The following is a 15172-nucleotide window of genomic DNA, read 5'->3' as shown; positions in this document are numbered from 1 at the left end:
AATGATGACTTAAATTCTAGATCAGACATTTTTCTCTTAACAATTAAGGTTCATGATTTGCAGAAAGTCTTAATGAGTTCCGGTATTGATTTTATTCTATTATTTTTCGGTGGTGTGAAAGTTGATAGCTATCAAACATTGTTCACCTTGTAATGCCACGATAATAATAAAATGCACGGATGTCAGTGATAGAAGAAGCTGCTAATGTCCCTGAGACTTGTTGGATCTGCAGTCCTCCTCGCCAGTGGAAATTATGCCATCGCACTACGGACTTGTGTCTTGCCAATGGTGGACAGTCATTGTAGTTTTAGAAGGTGATCCAATCGTCATAAAATTTTGAGAACTTGAGTGGAGTAACTGCTTTTGGCCTGTTAACTCAGATTTGAATATTTTCACGGTCTTGATGCATAGGGACACAAATCAAACATTTCTCACTCACCGCCCTTGACAATCACGTTCATACATCATCTCTAGCCCTATTAAGTCTCTAATCTTTAATGATACCCAATGACATTTTCATCAAATCACTTATCCCCAAATCTTCATGAATGCAGTTGCTGACCTATTCCTTTAATAAAGCCAAAGAAGACACGTCCAATGTTGTCTCAGTTATTCTCCACTTCATATCCTTACAAGTCTACTCCAGGAGCTGAACAAATGTGAGTGGTTCCCTTGCAACTTCGTGCAGAATCAATCGAGTAGCAATGCCTTTTAGAGCTCGTCCAGCTCAGTCAGTGGTGGTGCATTGGACGTTCATTGGTGATTGTCAATGTTGTAATACATCTATACAGTATTCTATACATATTAGCAGATTTTTTTTAAAAGTGCAGGTGTTTTAGGAGGATATGGTGGCATGTACTGAGAACCAGTTAAGAGGCACAAAAGCAATCTATGAAAGTTTGGAAGATTTGATGCAGCAAATGCAACCTCACTAATGAAAACGTAGAGGCAGGGAGAAGAGAAAGATAGACGGAGATGATATGTCAGCTGATGGTTTCCATCTATGCAAGGGTTGCTTGCTTGAGGAATTCTGGCTCAGAGTGGATGAGTTGAAGTCTGATCTTCAAATCAGACAAAGGTACAGTACACCTACAACTTCATAACACCCCCCCCCCCCTTAAGATACAACTGAAACATCATAATGAAAAGATGGCTTATTTTTTTTCCATTCTTTAAGCACATTACCCTAACATAATCTAAGTTCACTTTAACTTCTTCATATATATATATATATATATATATATATATATATATATATAGTGTGTATGTGTATATATATTGTTCGTGACATATACATGGAAATTTTGTAAGGCCAGTACCACACTCATTAGTACTTTTTTCGATCATGGAGTATTTCCTTTGGAAGATGTTGAGTTTCTTCGAAAAGTACAATCCCATCACCACCCTTCTCTAGCAGTACAGATGTAACTCCTCTGATACTAGCATCGATGGCAACTTTACAAGTTTTTGAAAAGTTTGGTGTGGATAAAACTGGTGTGGCATTCAACGAGGTAAAAACAATGACTGTAGATGCTGGAAACCAGATTCTGGATTAGTGGTACTGGAAGGGCACAGCAGTTCAGGCAGCATCCAAGGTGCAGCGAAATCGACGTTTCGGGCAAAAGCCCTTCATCAGGAATAAAGGCAGAGAGGCTGAAGCGTGAAGAGATAAGACATTGTTCTGTCCACTGAAACTTTGTGTTCCTTTTCAGAAAATTGGTTAGCGGTGCCACTACACTGCTGTATTTTGGAACAACCTTCCAATAAAATATGTTTCTTCCAAATAATCTAAGTACCTTTTTCTTCGACTTTAGTCGTGGAAATTCCTCGATGGCCTTCGTTTGGCATTCCGTGGGGTTAACCTTCCATGGCCGATGTTATGTCCCAAAAACATCACCACTGCTTTCGCGAATTCAGTTTTGTTTAAGTTAAGTAACAGTTTTGCTTCTCGTAGTCATTCAAAGAGCTCTTGTGCCATGTAATTTTTCCTGGTCTTGGTAAAGGTCACTACATCGTCCAAATAAACTGCACAGATTGTAACAGAGCCACAACTCTGATCATGAGTCTTTGGAATATGGTAGGTGCATTCTTCATTCCAAAGGGCATTACTTTGATATGATATAGCCCATTTGGGGTTAAAAACGCCGAAATTTGTTTCGCCATCTCTGATAAAATTACCTGCCAGTAACCATGCAGTAAGTCCAAAGTGTTGATGCAACCGGCTTGTCCAATTTTCTCGATACTGTCCTACAATCTTGGAATTGGATATGTGTCCAATTTGGAACCATGATGACCTTCGAACTCCACTCGCTTTGGCTTGGTTCGATGATATCGTCACCGAGAATGGCCTCCCACCTCCATCTGGACCTTTGTGGCTTTGAACGGATGAAGTCGATAGGGGTGTTTTTCTTTCTGAGCAGCATTCCCTACGTCTACATTATGTACAATAACATGAGTCATCCCCATCTGATTCATACATATGCCCTCGCACTGCAGTAACAAACCTTTCAGCCGTGTTCTTTGCTTATGTGGCAGATAATTTACTAACCTATCCCAGTCCTTAAGGACGTCTTTATTTTAAAATCTATTTTGAGGCACAATAAAATCCATATCATCTGGATTTGATTCCTCACTATGTGGGGTAGTGACTTACATTTGATTCTCCAGTTATTTCTCTCTATTATAGTAATGTTTCAACATGTTCACATGACATAGCCAATGCCTTTTTTTTACGGGCTGTCATCTTTACTATTTAGTTCACCTGACTCGACATTTTCTTAATTTGATAGGGACCACTGTACGTGGCTTTGAAGGGATCTCCTATCACTGGCGACATTAATAACACGTCATCCCCTCAGGAAAATGTCCGAGTCTCAGATACTTTATCTGCTAACTGCTTCGTTATAAGCAGTGCCCTTTTTAGATTCTGTTTAGCTCACTCACCTAATCAATTTAATCTCTCTGTCTCACCTCTTATGCATAATCTAAGAGTGAGATTGCCGAAGTTGGTCCTGCCAATTTTTCTTTACTTTATTTCAAATGGCCTCTCATTTCACGCCCAAATTTCAACTCCAAGATAGGCAACTACGAAAATTCGTTTGGGGCATCTCTAATTTGTCAAGAGGCGAAAGCAAGAACCAGAGGGCTGCTTGGAAGGTGACTCAAACCGGTTAAAAATTATCTCGGGCATCGAGGCCTTCAGTTGTCGTCAGGTGAGAGCGAGGATCAGAGGGCTACTGGGAAAGTGAGTGAAACTATTTTATTTGTGTAGTGGCTGAATCCGAGACACTACATTTTTAGTGTCTCTCACCTGCCCTCATTCTCTATTCGAAAAAAAAAGGACTCTGTGGTGAGTCGATCAAGTAGGGTTTTTGTATTTCCTTTCTTTATTGTTTTATCGATTGATTGGTTAAAAGCTTTCCTTTTTCGTTTACCTAAGCTAAGACTAAAGTTAAATTTAAGGTTAAAAATGCCAGGCGATCTCAGATCCATTTTATGCTCCTCTTGATCAATGTGGGAGCTCAGGGACGCTGTTCATGTTGTTGACTCGTTCACGTGCAGGAAGTGTGTCCAGTTGCAGCTCTTGTTAGTCCGCATGACTGCTCTGGAGTTGGAGATGGACTCACTTTGGAGCATATGGGATGCTGATGGGGTCATGGATAGCTGGTTTAGTGAATTGGTCACACCGCAGATTAGAAAGGCTGAGGGAAAAAATGGAATAGGTGACCAAAAGGCAGAGAAAGAGCAGGAAGGCAGTGCAGGTGACACCTGCGGTCAGCTCCCTCCAAAACAGCTATAGAGTTTTCGAAACTGCTGGGGGAGGTGGCTCAACAGGGGGTGGCAGCAGTTGCTCAGTCCATGGTTGGTTCTGCTGTTCAGAAGAGCGGAAAAGTGAGTGCATGGGCGACATTCCTAGGGGATTCAATTCTAAGGGGAGTAGATAGGTTGTTCTGTGGTCAGAAACGAGACTCCCGAATGGTACGTTGCCTCCCAGGTACATAGGTCTTGGATGTCTCAGATCAGCTGCAGGAAATTCTCAAGGAATAGGGTGAACAGTCAGTTGTCGTGGTGCATGTAGGCACCAATGATATAGGAAATCAGCAGTATGATGTCCTACAAGCAGTATTTAGGGAGTTAGGAGTCAAGTTATAACGTCGGACCTCAGTGGTGGTATTGTGAGGTTTGCTACCTGTGCGAAATGCTAGTCAGAGTCGGAATGATAGAATACGCAGGATGAATGTGTGACTTGAGAGATGGTGCAGGAGGTAGGATTTCAGACTTTTGGGACATTAGGACCAGTTCTGGGGGAAGTGGGACTATTACAAATTGGATGGTCTCCACCTGGGACGGACTGAAACCATCGTCCTTTGGGTGTTTTTGCTTACGGTGTTGTGAGGGTTTAAAATAATGTGGCAGGGGGATGGGAACCAAATGAGGTTGGAGGACAGAAAGGACGCAATAACTAAAGTCTCTAAGGAACTAGACAATGAAGCCATCGATGTTTCAAGCAGGATAGATTGGGAGGCAAAAGGAGTGGAAATTTTGCATTACTGTTCAAAGAAGGTATTACAGCTGTGCTGAAGGAGGGCACGAGCAGTGTGGCAATATGGGCAGAGCTCAGAAATAGGACGGGTGCAGTTGCAATGCTGGGCTGTACTACAGGTCTCCCAACAGCGTGGAATAGATTCCCTACAGTGTGGAAACAGGCCCTTCGGCCCAACCTGTCTACACCGACCCTCCAAAGAGTGACCCACTCCCTCTCTGATTCATGCACCTAACACTATGGGCAATTAGCATTGCCAATTCATCTGGCTTGCACATCTTTGGACTGTGGAAGAAAGCCAGAACACCTGGATGAAACTTGGAGACTATGCAAGCTCCACACAGACAGTCGCCCGAGGCTAGAATCGAACCGGGGACCCTGGTGCTGTGAGGCAGCAGTGCTAACCACTGAGCCACCGAATCGCCTCACGTCGAGAAATCATCATAATCTCGAAGGGAGTTTCTCAAAATGGAGACCTGTGACCAGGGCTGGGAGCACTGCTGCTTGTGATGCATATAAATGATTTGGAGGAAGGATTCAGTTGCCAGATTAGCATGTTTGCAGATAACACTAAGATTCGTGGAGAAGCAAATAGTGAAGGGGACTGGCAAGAATGCTGCAGAATATAGGTAGACTGGCGGTTTGGGCAGTGTATTGGCAGATAGAGTTCAATCCAGGCAAATGTGAGGTGATGCCTTTTGGAAGATGCAATTCAACAGCGCACTATTGCAATAAATGGAAAATTCCTGTGGCAAATTGATTACAAAGAGATCTGTGTATTAAAGTTCATTGTTCACTGAAGGTGGAAATGCAGGTCAATAGAGTGGTCAAGAAGGCCTACGGCGTGCTTTCCTTCATTGGCTGGGGTATTGAGTACAAGAGTTGGCAGGTCATCTTAGAGTTGAATGGTACTTTGATTCAGCAGCATTTGGAATACTGCGTACAGTTCTGGTTGCCATATTAGGAGAAGGATGTGGATGCTCTGGAGACGGTGCAGAGGAGGTTCACCAGGATGTTACCAGAGATGGAGGGTGCTAACTATGAAGAGTCTTCGAGTAGATTAGGATTATGTACATTCGAAAGATAGACATTGAGCGAGGACCTGATTTATGTCTACAATATTATGAGAGATGTAGACAGGGTGGAAAGTAAGAAGATTTTTTCCCAGAGGCGGGGACCCACTTACTGGGGGATCATCAGTTCAAAGTGAGAGGGGAAAAGTTGAAGGGAGTTATGTGTGGAAAGATCTTTATGCAGAGGATGGTGGGTACCTGGAATATGTTGCCACCAGAGATGGTAGAGACGGGCACGATAGCATCATTTAATATCTATCTAGACAGATACATGAATGGGCACGGAGCGAATGCAGGCAGTCTCTTATAAAGGAAGCAACAAGTTTAGATAGAAGATCTGGATCAGCGTCGGCTTGGAGTGATGAAGCTCATGTTCCTCTGCTGTAATATTTTTGTAATATATTTATTGGCAAAAAAAAAGCTTTCTAACTTTACAAAAATGTGAAGTTATGTAAAATATGACAAATACCAGTATAATTAAAAAAACGCGAATTACAATGCAACTACTGTGTATTAACTACTAACCTACCCGATGAAACAGAACAAAACCAAACACTGCAAAACACAACATTGCAAATAATGAACACGGAAGTACCTAAAAAGAATGCGAACACACAGGAACACAAAATATACAAAACAACAATATTCAGTGCAGAGCTCCCAAACAAAAAAAAAAAAATTGGAGTGTTGTATATATGCCTGTCGTGAAAAGTAAATGGACTCGACTCATCTATTAGGTAAAAACAATGACTGCCGATGCTGGAAACCAGATTCTGGATTAGTGGTGCTGGAAGAGCACAGCAGTTCAGGCAGCATCGATGCTGCCTGAACTGCTGTGCTCTTCCAGCACCACTTATCCAGAATCGACTCATCTATTAGCAAGAGCGAAGAAAAAGAATTCTATTATATCAGTTTAACCTGTGTATTACAGAGGGGCACAATGCAGCTAGCAAAATGCAGCTAGCAAAGCCCCGGAACATAATTCAAATTCTTGACTTATAGTGCTTCTTATCACATTATCAAGGACAAAGACTATGCACATTTGAGTTGCTATTCGTTTTCATTTCTTTCGTTATTTGGACACACTGTCCTTCGTATCTCGTAACCTTTGTTGAATTTCGACCGCTCACAAGGCTAGTTTGAATCTTTACAAAATTCTGCAGAAACAGGAACAGGCTGCGTTCTTAACTGCAGAACTCAGCAAAAGCACTCTGCGAGCTTGAGCACAGTACCAAATTTAGAAATCATTTCTCTTCTTACAAATTTCACAGTAAATGGATTTCAGATTTCACCGTAAATGTGAAATTTCCATTACATTGTCCTCCTTTTTGTCATTTTATGACAACAAGAACGACAAATAATAGAGCCAGATTTTAAAACATCTAAAGAGCCAGGTAACTAAAAATCAACGATCTTAACAGCTGTCTGTGTTGTAAGGAGCATTGAAACGGTCCCAGACACTTCTTCGCTTTCCAATCTTTCCTCCTGAAGTCTTTCACCACTGGATAGTCTCCAGGTTCGAGATCGTGCAGCTTCCCTTCTGCTGGTTGTGCTGCTTTCACTTGATTCTTTATTTCAGACAGAAATGTAGACAGTTTTATATAGTAACACAACATCTCATCCTCACAGTGGCCTGTTATCTGTCTTACCTTTGGTCTTGCGCCAATTCCTGTATTTGGCAACCTATCAATCAAAATCTCAAACAGGCTAAGATTTGCTTTTCCTCTCCTCCTAGATCACATATATATTAGCACAAACGGAAATGCCTTTGTCTATGTCACCCCTAGTTCCTCACAACATTTTGTCAATTTATTTTTTAAGGTAGCATTTTCTCTTTCCACTGCCCCACCGCTCGCTGGGTGGTTGGCATAGTGTTGGCTCATGTTTATTCCCAAATAATCACTGGCCTTCTGTAGGGAATTATTTGACAAATGGTGTCTCATTATCAGAACTTAGCCTTTCAGGGATGCCCCTATATCTACTCTAAAAAGGCAACTGGTGTACCTTCCCATTATAACATAGATTTAGGCATTGATTTATACGCATCATCATTGTACTGAACATATGATCCACGCTCTGCAATCTCAGTGCTCAATATCGGGGTGGGACTTGTTTCAGTTCCTGGAAGGTTAGTAGAAGGGATTAGCATTAGCGAGTCTTCATTGCCAAGTGTAAAGGAAAGAGGCTTACCTGTACCTTGTGGGCTGCACACCTCCACGTCAGCCATCCCCTGTCAGTCACTCTGCTGTCCAGCCTCCAGGGCCAATGCGACTGTCTGTGCAGTGACTGCCTCGCCCAGTTGTCCATTGCTCTGCAAAAAAAGCACTTGCCAGATCTTCCTCTGCTCGCATCTCTTCTGCATTCTCTTTTTCTGCAGCACCTTCCTCCAACGGCTGGGCGACCATCTTTTTCGCTATTTCATCCTTCATTCCATTCATGAAGCTGTTTCTCATGTGTGTTTCATACAGTGTCATTTCTGCTGCCGTTATATCTTCAGGTGGTCTCAGTCCACGATGATTCTTATGGACTTCAGTGAGGTGCATAAGGTTATGGGACACGATCACCTCTTCTGATTGATTACACATTGCGATTTTGGTCATGTCCATTCGCACTGGGAATGCCTCCCTACAGGTGGGTGCCAGCACTAAACTCTCCGTTCTCTTGTCCTTGCGGGTTGGCTGCTCGAGCATGAACATTTACGGCTGGTCAGTTATACTTATCTTGGCATTCTTGCTTCAATCTTTTGCGGGTACGAGATGCTATCAGTGATTCAGCAGACCCTGAGGTGGCGGCCGCTGACGTGGAACTTTCGCCAGGCGGATCTCGGAGGGAGGCTGTCGGTCTCAGAGTGCAGTCATCAACGTCAGGATCTGAAACAGACTTAAGACACTGTACAGTGTCGTTAGGTTGTTTTCCCGCACGCATCTGCATGTGCGCTGTTGTTTCTATGCGTACTTGATCTATCTTTTACTTGAGGTTTCCTTTCCCTGATATCAGCCTTCCATATGTTGTAAGCAAACCAATTAACAGGTTCTATTTTCCCCTTTCTTTTCTCCTTCTCTCTCTCCTCCAACCTCGACCTCAATACTTCCAACTGCCTTTTACTAAAACTTCCTCACTCCAGAAAACCACATTCCCTAATCCACAATTCTAACTGCTTTACAGACTCTGAGCCATGCTTATTTAGCATGTATTGTATTTTTGCTTGACCATTCCAAGTCCTCTGTGGACCCTGGTTTTGTTTGCTCTTGCTGGAGCCCCTTTTTAAAAGATCTAAACTAACAATTCAACTCTTCTGCCATTTCTTTGCTCCCCGTAATAAATCCACCCATTTCCATCATCAAGGCCGAATTTTAGTCTTAACCATTTTTTTTTCCACATACCTAAAAAAGCCTTTACTATCCTCCTTTATATTTTTGACCAGATTACCTTCGTACCTTATTTTTTTCTTTGCGTACCTTTTTAGTTATGTTCTGTTGTTCTTTAAAAGCTTCCCAGTCCTCCGGTTTCCCACTCATCTTTGCTATGTTATACTTTTTCCCTTTTGTCTTTATATAGTCCTTAACTTCCCTCGCCACCCCTGCCTTCCCTTAGGATCTTTCTTCCTTTTTGGGATGAACTGATCCTGCATCTTCTGCATTATACCCAGAAATACCTGCCATTGTTGCTCCACTGCCATCCCTGCCAGGGTATTGCACCATTGAACATTGGCCAGCTCCTCACTCATAGCTCCATCGTTTCCCTTATTCAACTGAAATATTTTCACTTCCGAATCTCTCCTCTCCCTTTCAATTTGCAGACTAAAGCTTATTGTATTGTGATCACGACCTCCTAATGGCTCCCTTTCTTCGGGGTCCCTGATCAATCCGGCTCATTGCACAACACCAGATCCAGGATTGCTTTCTCCCTGGTAGGCTCCATACACAAGCTGTTCTAAGAATCCATCTCAGAGGCACTTCAAAAACGCACTTTGTTGGGATCCAGTACCATCCTGATTCTCCCAGTTTACCTGCATGTTGAAATCCCCCATAACAACTGTAGTAATATCTTTGTGACAGGCACATTTCAGCTCCTTATTCAACTGACACACTACAGCCGGGCTACTGTTTGGGTGCCTGCAGATAACTCTCATTAGGGTCTTTCTACCCTTAGAATTTCTCATCTCTATCCATACTGAGTGTACATCCCCTGATTCTAGGTCCCCCGCACTGTGTTGCAGTGGCAAACCGACCTGCCAGAATGCTGGTCCCCCACCCATTAAGGTGCAACCCGTCCCTCTTGTATAATTTATCCTGACCGCAAAACATACCCCAGTCGTCCAAGAATTTAAATCCTTGCTTCCTGCACCAGTTCCCCAGCCACGCATTCAATTCCATTACCTCCCTGTTCCTGTCCTCTGAAGGTTGGGGACAATCTTTCATCGTCACTAACACTCAACACTGGAGCCTGTGCAGGAGTGCGTATGCAGCTCCTTACTATACTCACTGTATACCCATGACTGCGTCGCCATATATCAGACTAATGCCATTTGCAAGTTCACTGATGACGCCACCACAGTCGGTCGAATCTCAGATGCCAACGAATCAGACAACAGATGTGAGGTGGATGACCTGGAAAAATGGTGCACTGAGAACATCCCATCTCTCAATGCCGGCAAAATAAAGGAACTCATTATTGACTTTTGGCAGAATGTTACTCATGCCCCCCACACATTAACAGCAGAGAGGAGGAACGAGTGGAGAGTATCAAACTCCTGGGAGTAGTCATCCACAACAAGCTTTCTTGGACGCTTCATGTGGACGCACTGGTTAAAAAGGCCCAACAACGTCTCTTCATCCTCAGGCAGCTGAGGAGATTTGGCATGACGGTGAATACCCTTGCCAACGTTTATAGATGCGGAATCGAGAGCATTCTGTCTGGATGTATCACTTCCTGGTACGGCAACTGTACCATTCAAGAGCGGACTTGAATCACTAAGGACAACCTCCCATCTGTAGAATCCATCTACCAGGCCGACTATCAAGGAAAGGCCGCCAGAATTCTCAAAGATCCATCCCAACCTTGCAATGTTTTTCTACAGCGTCTACCATCAGGGAAAAGATATAGAAGCCTGAACACACGCACCAGTTGGTTTCACCACAGTTTCTACCCTACTGGTGGTAGAATACTGAATGGACACACAAACTCTTAACATTCACCTGTACCGTGGTTTTGTTCTTTTTTAATTTTGCCGCTGTTTATCTATTATTTACTATATATGCTACCTAACTCTGGGATCTGCCTGTATTGCTCGAAAGATAAAGCTTTTCACTGTGCCTCGGTACACGTCACAATGAATTCAATTCAAATTCAAATTCAAATTCAGATGTATTAGGGAATTGAAAGAAATTGTCTGTTTCTGGGAAACCACATAAGCAAGCAGTTTTCTAGGAGGGAGGAAGTAACAATGCTACTTAACCTGCTGCCTCATGACAAATAGTTGCATAAGATTGGCTTCAGAAGGAATGTCCTGCGGTTGTTTCAGCAAAAGCTGCCCTGCAACAGACCTTCAATTCGGAATTTATCAAATAACAGGGGATCTACCTTTGATATGAAAGCAAGCTGCGTACATGATGGCTCCAGCTGTGTCGTCAATACAGTGAACGAAAATATTGAAAGGATCACCACTAATTTTGCACTTTAAACTTGCGGGACAGAAATTTCAATAAAAATTTAACACCAGGATACTTGAGTCACCGAACTTCGGTAAACAGCACTGCACTACAAAATAATCAAATAATTGGTGCAGCTCGAAGCAAAAATATTTGTTTGAAATCGGAGCTAAATTCCTGCGGTTATTTGGTAAGGACCAGACTATGTTGTCAGATATAATTTGCTGACTTGTGTGGCCATATTTTGTTTGCTCCATGCAATAAAGTTGAAGTTAACTGTTCCAACCCATGTTTGTGAGATTTCTTAACAAGTCCCCGAATTAAATGTAGATTCTGTTAATTTACACCCAACCAAAAGCTTCAAATGTACGGGAATAATTCCTACAGTGTGGAGATAGGCCAAGTCAGTCCAGCAAGTCTACACCAACTTTCTGAAAAGCATCCGACTCAAACCTTTTTCACTACCTTACATCTGGCACTGACTAATACACCAAAGCTGCACAAATACGAACTGTGAAAGAAAACTTGAGCACCTGAGGGAGATAATGCAATCTCTACACAGACAGTCACTGAACGCTTGAATTGAACCAGCGCCCGTAATGCTAAGAGGCAGCAGTGCTAACCACTGAGCCACCGTGACGCCCAATGGAAGGCAAAGCTGCTACACAGCGCTCGTTGAATGCCGTGGAGAAACAGGTCAGCTATCACTTAATGGCAGAACAGGCTGAATTGGCCGAATGTCCTAATTATGTTCCAATATCTTGTCGTCTGAGTCATAGAGTCATACAAATGTACAGCACGGAAACAGATCATTCGGTCCAACCCGTCCATACCGACTACATACCCCAACCCAATCTAGTCCCACTTGCTGGCACCCAGCCCATATCCCTCCAAACCCGATCTATTCATACCCATCCAAATGCATTTTAAATGTTGCAATTGTACTCGCCTCCACTATTTCCTCTAGCAGCTCATTCCATACATGTACCACCCTCTGCGTAAAAAGGTTGCCCCTTCAGTCTCTTTTATATTTTACCCCTTTCACTCAAAAACTATGCCCTCTAGTTCCCGACTCCCCTACCGCAGGAAAAATACTTTGTCTATTTATCCTTTCAATGTCCCTCATAATTTTGGAAACATCTTTAAGGTCACCTATCAACCTCTGACACTCCAGGGAAAAAAGCCCTGAACATCCTGTTCAGCCTCTCCCTACAGTTCAAATCAATCAACCCTGGCAACATCCCTGTAAATCGTTTCTGAACCCTTTCAAGATTCACAACATCTTTCTGATAGGAAAGAGATCAGAATTGTACGCAATATTCCAACAGTGGCCTAAACCATGTCCTGTACAGCCGCAACATGACCTCCCAACTCCTGTACTCAATACTCTGACCAATAAAAGAAAGCATATCAAACGCCTATTTCGCTAACCTATTGACTTGCGACTCCACTTCCAAGGAGCTACGAGCCTGCACTCCAAGTTCTCTTTGTTCAGCAACACTCCCTAGGACCTTACCATTAAGTGTATAAGTCCTGCTAATATTTGCTTTCCCAAAATGCCAGCAACTCGCATTTATCTGAATAATACTCCATCTGCCACGTCTCAGCCGATTGGCCCATCTGGTCAACATCCTGTTGGAATCTGAGGTAATCTTCTTCGCTGTCCACTACACCTCCAATTTTTGTGCCATCTGCAAACTTACTAAGGGTACCTCATTCTCACATTTATGTAAATCACAAAACGTAGCGGGCCCAGCATCGATCCTTGCAGCACTCCACTGGTCACAGGCCTCCATTCTGAAAAACAACCCTCCACCACCTTCTGTCTTCTACATTTGAGGCAGTTCTGTATCCAAATGGCTAGTTCTCCCTGTATTCCATGCGATCTAAATTTGCAAACCGGTCTCCCATGGGGACCCAAGTCGAATGCCTTACTAAAGTCGGTACAGATCACATCTACAGCTTTGCCCTCATCAATCTTCTTGGTTACTTTTTCAAAAAAGTCAATCAAGTTTGTGAGACTTGATTTCCCACGCACAAAGCCATGTTGACTAAACCTAATCAGTCCTTGCCTTTCCAAATGTACGACTCTATAACTCTATGACACGATGTACATCCTGTCCCTCGGGATTCCCTCTATCAACTTGCCCTCCACGGACGTCAGGCTCACCGGTCTATCGTTCCCTGACTTATCCTATCCATCCTACTTAAACAGTTGCACCACGTTTAGCCAACCTCTAGTCTTCCAGCACATCACCTGTGACTATCGATGATACAAATATCTCAGCAAGAGGCCCATCAATCACTTCTCTAGCTTCCCACAGAGTTCTCGGGTACACATGATCGGGTCCTGGGAATTTATGTATCCACCCTTATGCGTATAAAGACATCCAGTACTTCCCTCTCTGTAATCTGGATATTTTGCAAGATGTCACCATCTATTATCCTACATTCTATATCTTCCTTATCTTTTTCCGCAGTAAATTCTGATGCAAAATGCTCGTTTAGTATCTCCCCCATTTACTGCGGCTCCACACAATGACCGCCTTGCTGTTCTTTGAGGGGCCCTATTCTCTCCCTAGTTACACTTTTGTCCTTAATGTATTTGTAAAAACCCTTTGGATTCTCCTTAATTCTATTTGGTAAAGCTATCTCATGTCCCCTTATTCACCTCCTGCTGCCTTTATATTCTTCTAAGGATTCACTTAATCTATTCTGTCAATACTTGATATGTGCTTCCTTCTTTATTTTAACCAAGTCATGTTAAAGTTGTACAAGACGTTGGTTCGGCCGCATTTAGAATACTGTGTACAGCTCTGGGCGCCACATTACCGAAAGGATATGGACGCCTTGCAGAGGGTACAGAGAATGTTTACGAGGATGTTGCCTGGTATGGAAGGTACTAGCTATGAAGAGAGGTTGAGTAGGTTCGGTTTATTTTCATTAGTAAAAGGGAGATTGAGGGGGCACCTGATTGAGATTTACAAAATCATGAAGGGTATAGACAGGGTGGATAGAGACAAGCTTTATCCCAGGATGAAAGGTTCAGTAACGAGAGCACGCTTTCAAGATGAGAGGTGAAAAGTTTAAGGGGATACACGCACTAAGTACTTCACACAGAGGGTAGTGGGCGTTTGGAACGCGTTGCCAACAGAGGTGGTAGAGGCAGGCACGGTAGATTCTTTTAAGATGCATCTGGATAGATGCATGAGGAGGTGCGGAGCAGAGGGATTCAGATGCTTAGGAATTGGCCGACAGGTTTAGACAGTACTTCTGGATGGGCTCAGGCTTGGAGGGCCGAAGGGCCTGTTGCTGGGCTGTAAACTTTCTTTGTTCTTTGTTCTTTGTAGTTAAACCCTCAAATAATTTGGTCCTCCAGCTTTCACTATACATACCAGCCTTCCCTTTCACCCTGACAGGAATATACTTTCTCTGGATTCTCATTATCTCACTTCGGAAGACTTCCCCAATTTCAACCATCCCGTTACCTGCAAACATCTGCCTCCAATCAGCTTTCGAAAGTTCTTGCCTAATACTGTCAAAATTGGCCTTTCTCCAATTTAGAACTTCAACTTTTAGATCTAGTCTGTCCTTTTCTATCACTATTTTAAATTTAATAGAATTATGGTCACTGGCCCTAAAGTGCTCCCCCACTGATACTTCCGTCACCTTCCTGTGTTATTTCCCAAGGGGTAGGTCAAGTTTTGCACCTTCTCTAGTAGGTACAACCACACACTGATTCAGAAAAAAATCTTGAACACACTTAACAAATTCCTCTCCATCTAAACCCTTAACACTATGGCTGTCCGAGTCGATGTTGGAAAGTTAAAATCCCCTATCAAAACCACCCTATTATTCTTACAGACAGCAGAGATCTCCTTACAAATTTGTTTCTCAATTTCTGT

The sequence above is a fragment of the Chiloscyllium plagiosum genome, unplaced genomic scaffold (genome assembly GCF_037043375.1).
Source record: "Chiloscyllium plagiosum isolate Xiang-an unplaced genomic scaffold, Cpla_swu_hap1 HiC_scaffold_46, whole genome shotgun sequence".
Taxonomy (NCBI): domain Eukaryota; kingdom Metazoa; phylum Chordata; class Chondrichthyes; order Orectolobiformes; family Hemiscylliidae; genus Chiloscyllium; species Chiloscyllium plagiosum.
The sequence above is the reverse complement of the archived record's forward strand: the minus strand, read 5'-3'. Positions refer to the sequence as shown.